Consider the following 6,327-nt stretch of genomic DNA (forward strand, 5'->3'; position numbering starts at 1 on the left):
ACAGGCCCATGTTTCGTCTGCGTTCAGACCTGGTCATAAGTGGTCTTGCTCCTGCCTCGATCCAGCGTGGGTATAAAGTAGCCTTGTCTGGTGTGACACGTTCTGAGGTTGTTTGCGTTCACCGGGAGGGCACCAGGCCAGCTCGCAGCACCACCAGCCCCTGGACATGGTGTCAGGCTTCTCCTGGAAGCCAAGTTCAGCTGGCACCAGAGCGGAGTCTCAGGACTTTTCACCGTAGTGACAGGTGACCCGTCTGTAATCTTTAGTGGTTGCAAGTCTGAGCACTTGAAAACACCCGTATTTAGGTGTTTGTTTTACATAATATTGTGTAGTATCTCATCACGTGGGTTTCCAATTATTTTCCACCTGAGAAGGGTCCAGGATTCAAGACTGAGGTCTTTGTGGCTTAGCTTTTCAGTCCAGAGGGTCTTGTTAAAGATGCTTTAGACTGGGGGTGGGGGTGGTCTGTCTCTGAGAGAAGGAAGTCTGACGTCGGAGGGAGGAGGAGAGAGGTAGCCAGCTCGGGGGCGGGTGGCCGGCTCCGGGGCTGGGAGCTGGGAGGGCCGAGAGTCCCTCCAACGGTCCCCAGTTTCCTTAAAATTCTGGCTCCCTTTCAACCCCCTCGCCACAAACAGGGACTTCTAGAAGGGAATGGCTTTGGGTAAATGTAAATGGTAAATAAACAAGAGAAAAGAGGCTCGACCACATTTGCAATCTGGGATATTGGAACTAAAAAGCATGAAGGTTTCTCAGAAGAGTTTAACGGGGGAAGTGTGGTTATCTCGTTTTCTAAAGCAGGGGCCCCCATCCCCCGGTCCGTGGCCTGTTAGGAACCGGGCCGCACAGCAGGTGAGCGGTGGGCAAGGGAGCGAAGCTGCATCTGTGTCCGCAGCCGCCCCCAGCGCCAGCATCACCGCCTCAGCTCCGCCTCGGATCGTCTGGCGTTAGATGCTCATAGGAGCCCCGGCCCCCGGGGCCAAAAAGGTTGGGGACCACTGTCATCTAAAGGACGTCTCAGTTTGATTAGAGATTTGAACGCCGCATCTAAGTCTCTGGAACATCTCAAGACATAAATGATTCACACTCCAGATTTTAAAAATAACATATCAGACCAAAAGAAAATACTTTGGTAATTAGAAACGGCATGATATTTCCGAATAGTGGAAACAGGTATTGCAACCACCTGGAGACCAGTATCAGTTTTCTGAACTTTGCTATTTTCATTTGCAAGAAAAATTTCTCTTACGTTGTGATAATGATTAAATGTGGTGATGTGTTTTTACAGCATCTGGTATGGTTCCTGTCACACAGTAAACATCCAGTAAATCATTGTGAATTATAATAATCTGAATCTTCCGCTTTAAAATATTTTGTATACCTCTAACAAATTGATATTACCGTGTTTTCTCTTCATAAGGTGATTTTAAGTTATAATGCACAGGTCATAAGTGAGCTCGTCTGTTTTTGCCTGGATGCTAAAAGTTAAGAATAATTAGGGTACAAGGACCTTTGGGAGCACAGGGAGGCTGCCAGCCCCTCTCCTTGCAAAAGCAGTGTGACCTGCCCAGCTGCCACAGACCTCCGTGTGTGATGTGGCAGTCACTCTTGTAGGAAGAGGTGGAGCCCTTTCTCCACAGCCTGGGAGACTAATCCGAGCATGGCCGCAGGCTGGCTTAGGGCGTGTCTGGAGGAAGGGCCCCACCCCATGCATCTACCCTCACTCCTCAGAGGTGGCTCTTTTGCCCCAAGATGCTTGAGAGGCAGAGAAGCCTCAGAGCCCCCGGGAAGAGGACTCGCCGTCCTGCCCGGAGCTGGACTGTGCTGCTTCAAGCATCTGGGTCCCCTGGCTCCAGGCAGAATTGCCCTGAGCCTTGCTTGTGAGGTCCCCAGGAGCGAGAGCAGATTTGTGCCTGGCAGGGAGAAATGATGCTTTGCAAGGGAAGGGTAGGAAGCTGTGGTCGTTGGAACTCAGCTGACTGGATCCAGCCTTTTCCACTGGAGAAACGACTTAAAAAACCCACCTTCTCCCCAGGGCCTCCGGCAGCCGCGAGCCGGCCCCTCTCTGGCACACTGTGTTTGTGCTGATGAGCAGAGCCAGCACACCTGAATTAAAAAAAAATCATTTTACAGCTTCCATTAAGTGGTGTCCAAGAAGAAACTACTCGATAGAGTTCCTGCCACTTCGGTCTAAACTAGACACCACTGTGCCCGTGCCTAAAGCATTGACCCCTTGGTTACTGATGACGAAGGTAACTGGCTCGTCACCTTCTGAGTCTGGTTGAAAGTTGCCAGTCTCTATCATTGGGAGCCATGTAGAAATGGGCAGCATTTTGGATGGTTTGTTTCTTTTTAAAATATGGACTGCTTTGAGGATGGAATAGTTGCCTGGTGGCCGTGTGACTGTCTTAGGTAGTTCAGAGTTATTATTAATTGACCTGACACTCGTCAAACATTGCCTGTTGCATTGTGGTTTGCAAAGTCAGGGTTCCCCCTTGCTGGCGGAGCCCGCACCTGCGTGAGGCTCCGTGACAAGGGGTGTGCAGGCTATGGGTGAATGAAGGCTGGCGGTCACTTGCCCTTTAAGTAGGGACAATGTCTTCGTTTATTCGGGTGGCCTGCTGTAATCACCATGTTCCTTAGAAGCAGAAGAGGGGGCAGCAGGCTCTGCATCTGAGTGACGAGCGTGAGAGGGACTCCGCCAGCCCTTGCTGGCTTCAGAGACGGAGGACGGGCCCACGAGCCAAGGGATGCGGTCGCCTCTGGAAGGTGGACAAGCCAAGGAGACCGATTCCAGAGCTCACAGGAGGACTTGGCCCTGCTAGTGTCTCGATGTTAGTTCCCTGACCTCCAGAACCGTCAGATCACACACTGGGGCCTTTTTAAGACCCTGTTCGTGGCGTTCATTAGAGCGTTAACAAGACATCGATGTGAGCACCTCCCACGGTCCAGGCTCCGAGCGGAGCCCTGAGGATGAAGTCGCAGCCGGGGCAGGGAGTCGCCACCCGGCCTGAGAGGGAGCCGGGCAGCGCTGGCCTGGCCGTTTAGAGTCCAGGCCCTCTGCTTTGCCTTAGTCCTGTCCACTTCAAGCGTGACAGCTGGTCAGCGGCTGGGGTGGGGAAGGGGACACGGGCTGGAAAATCCCTGGACTTGGCGGAGAAGAAACGGCTCTTTGAAAGGACCCGACCTCTCCTGCTCCAGTAAATCGTAGGACATGCCGAACGTTTTTTCCCAGCTGCTGTTCGGCCATTATCTAGCCACAATTAAACTGCTTTCCCGTCAATCCTTTCTTCTTTCGGCCAACTTAGTGGACTTTTGGCCAGCGCATCTGCTGTGAGGTGGTCCTAAGTGTGTCTGTCTAGAGGGCTCGGCCACCCAGAACTGGCAGGGCTCTGGGCCTCTGGGCGAGTGGCTGTGGCCCCCGGCTTGGTGGGCCTGTCGTCTCTCAGTCGATTATAGGTGCTCTTGCTCTAAGTCGTCTGGACATGGCTTTGTCACCATGACATCAGTGGAAGGACAAAGAGAAAGGGACAGCTTGGGGGTGGGACAAGGGGCCGAGGCATCGGAGGGTGGACCAAGGCTGCCCGAGGTCTGCATCGGGGGCGAGGGGAGCCGCCGGCTTCGCTCCGCTCGGACCCCACTGCAGCCGAGCAGAGGTGACGGTGGCGGGCACGTGTCCTCTGCACTCATGTCCCTCACTGTCCCGCATGCGTGTCCCTTACTGTCCTGCACATGTGTCCCTCATGCGTGTCCCGCACGCTTGTGCGCACAGGGCCTTTGCCTGCGGTGGGTGAGGGCGTCATCTCACGTCATTAACTGCGGCCACATTCCCGGCCTAGCCCGAGGCCGGCCCCCGCCCGTTCTCTGTGGCTTCGCGGACGAGGCGGCTTCTGCGGAACCAGGAGCTGCGAGGACTCGTCACTGTCACTGTGAGGGGGCCCCGCAGTGCGCCGCGCGTGGGCGTGCCGTCCCTGTGACGAGGTGCGGTTGGTTCCTAGTCATTTTGCCGCCACTGCCACTGAGGCTCAGCCACCGCGGTGTCTTCCCATCGTCCCTCCGTCGCCCGGCGGCACGCTCAGCGTGCGTTTTCCACCAGCCTCACCAGGTGCGCTCGTCCTGGCCACACCTGCACAGGGCGAGGGCGACACAGAGCCGGGCCAGCTGACGGCTTCGCGCATCGCACTGGAGATGCTGAGAAACCTCACGCGGGCGGCTGCGCTCCAGAGCCCCCGCCATCAGCCACGGCTCCCGGCAGTAACGCTCGGCCGTTAACGCCTCCCATCGTGATGCCGGCCCATTCATTTCTTTCCATGTTCCCCGTTTTCAAAGAGCGTCCTTTATTTTTATCTTTTATTTTCATAATCCAGGTACTGGGCTGCTGGTGCATCACATGCGCTTTTCCCCCGGCCCCCCGAGATGCTTCTCTCTTTTCTGCTTCTCAGCACCCTGATTAAACTCATCCATCCATTCATTTAATCGTTGTTGCCGCTTGATGACTTTGTACCTGGCTTTTGTAAAGGTGACACAGTCACTGTCTTCCGGGGTCACGTGCCGACGAGCGAGTGAGCACATCATCTCAGGAAGCGATGGGCACGCGAGGAAAACCAAATCCGGACGAGGGACAGAGACTCCAGGAGGCAGAGAGACGCGGCAGGGAGGAAGGAGGCGATGGGGAAGCCAGGTGGAGAGCCGGGGAAGGCGCCGTGTCCGGCGGGGCGAGCTGGCCTTCCCGCAGGCCCCGCACGGACGTGGGGCGTCTCTCCAGCCCAGCGCACCTGTGATGTCCGCCACAGCGCCTTCTCATGCCGCAGAGAGAAGGGCCAGGCCCGGCGGCAAAGGGATCCAGGACCACAGGATGCTGGACTAAGGAACACGCCCCTCCTCCCTGCTTCTGCGTAAATTGCCAAGTGTTAGCAGCACGAGTGGATTTTCATGGAGGAGGTGCTCGAACTCTCCCGAAGGCCGCTTCAGTTGTCCACGTCGTCATACGTGCAGACAAGGTCTGCCTCAAAACCTTCTTTTATGAACATGGCTTAAGACGTATCCTCTGTTTGCAGGAAGAATCCACGATGGGTGCCTAATATTAAAGATGCTGCTTAGAGCAAAGGCTTGATGTAGGGCAGAAATTAGTTGAGATGTTTTGTGATGCTCAATGTAGCCACCCCATGGGGCAGGAATGAGAAAAATGTCATGATCCCATAATACACCCGTAGAAACCGAAGCATTAATTTCCCAAATAATGGGTTCTTTATATTTTGCACAGAGATTGCACTGTCGGAACAGCTAGAGCATAAGATCTGAAAAGGACAATCTTTTCAGGTAATGTAGGGAAAAATCTAATTTTGCAACACTTGATAGAGCAAGAGGCTAGAAATTGAGACTGCGAGAGGATCGTGCTCTGTTTTTAGAGCGTGAATTGTAGACGCAGAGAAAATATCTCTGGCCCTCCTTTTTTTTCTTTAATTTTTGACTTAAGACATAAAAACTTAAAATGTAAGGAGAACGTATTGAGGTTCTGTTAAAAGCAGGGTGGAAAATGGAAATGGTGATTTAAATGGTAGAGACTAAATTTAGCTTTGTTTTTTATAAGCAGCTCATAAAATTTCTTACTGAGTAAAAATTAAATGAATCAATACAAGGCAATTCTTCCTCAACTTAGGGAAAATCTGGTTGTTTTTAAAGAGAACAGTATATAGGCACTGTCTTAGTTTTCTATTATTGTATAACAAATCACCCCAGACCTAATGGATTTAAATAAAAAACATGTATCATCTCAGAGTCTCTGTGGGTTAGGAACCTGGGTGCAGCCTAGCTGGCCACCTGTTTTCGTGTCTCCCGCCTGGCCATGATCGAGGTGGCAGCTGGGCTGCCGGCTCGTCCAGAGGTTGGCCTCGGGAAGGGTGCCCTTCCAAGCTCAAGGTCATGGTCCCTGGCCAGAGGCTGCCCTCAGTGCCCTGCCACATGCCCCTGGCCTTGGGGCAGCTCTCAGCATGGCGACTGGCATCCCTCAGAGTGAGCGTGAGAAAGGGCGAGAGGCCGTGGAAGCCGGAAGCCACAGTCTCTTCCCAGCCTAACCTCGGAAGTGACATCCCAGACCTCCTGCTGTGTTCTGCTCACCGGCCCTTCGCCCAGATCCTCATCCACTAATGTTGCTGAAGCAGGCAGATCTGAAGGGAGTCCATGGCACTTCGTGGAATGACCAAAAGGACGTTTTGGGCAAAACTGTGTTTCTGATGGTGAGGGGGGTGGGAGGTGGTCTTTGAGAGATTCCAGGCTGCGTCTTAGATCTCGCGACACGTGGGGTGGTTCTTTATAACGGGTCATCTAAAG

This window comes from Pteropus vampyrus, unplaced genomic scaffold (assembly GCF_000151845.1).
Source record: "Pteropus vampyrus isolate Shadow unplaced genomic scaffold, Pvam_2.0 Scaffold512, whole genome shotgun sequence".
Classification (NCBI taxonomy): domain Eukaryota; kingdom Metazoa; phylum Chordata; class Mammalia; order Chiroptera; family Pteropodidae; genus Pteropus; species Pteropus vampyrus.